This window comes from Eschrichtius robustus, chromosome 1 (assembly GCF_028021215.1).
Source record: "Eschrichtius robustus isolate mEscRob2 chromosome 1, mEscRob2.pri, whole genome shotgun sequence".
Classification (NCBI taxonomy): domain Eukaryota; kingdom Metazoa; phylum Chordata; class Mammalia; order Artiodactyla; family Eschrichtiidae; genus Eschrichtius; species Eschrichtius robustus.
In genome coordinates this window covers 164,314,710-164,315,335 of record NC_090824.1, presented here as the reverse complement: position 1 = coordinate 164,315,335, position 626 = coordinate 164,314,710, and positions in this window count along the sequence as shown.

Sequence of the window (626 nt, the reverse complement as noted above, 5' to 3'; positions counted from 1 at the left end):
TTCTTCCGGCGGAAAAGAGCTCTTTCCGCTTTCCGGGGCGCCAGGAGGAAGTCCCGCCCCACGCAGTAGCGTGAGGTGGAGGGTCGCGTCGAGGCGCCGCGCGCAGGCGTGAAGAGAATTAAGCGGTTGACGCTTTCTGGGAGGGCTGCTGTACGCCCGGTAGGGTAGTCTAGAAGAACTAGGGACGCGGGTTGGGGGAGGGGTGTGTTTGTTGCTGGGTCCACGGCCGGAGAGGCCTGGGAGTCGTTCAGTGGGGCTTGAGAGAGCGGCTTGGAGACTCCATCTATTCAGAAAACAACACACTCCTCCCACGGGGATCCTCCGGGGAATCCTGGCCCGCTACCCCCCCATCTGCCCCTGTTTCTGGCCTAGCTCCACCTGCCCCTTGCTGTATTTAGTTTCTTACTGTCTTTGGTTTATCTGTGTAGCCCCATATCTTGCCGCAATAATGGCTACCATTTGCTGAGCGTTGGCTGTGCATCTCACAGCAGTAGCTCATAAGCGCCTGGTAATTCTTGATTAGTAGGACTGTTGAAGCTCACTCATTCCTTTACCACCGCCGGGATTGAGTGCCTACGTAGTCCTGGGCTGGTCTATGGATATGGCAGTCTTTGGGTTGGAAAGGT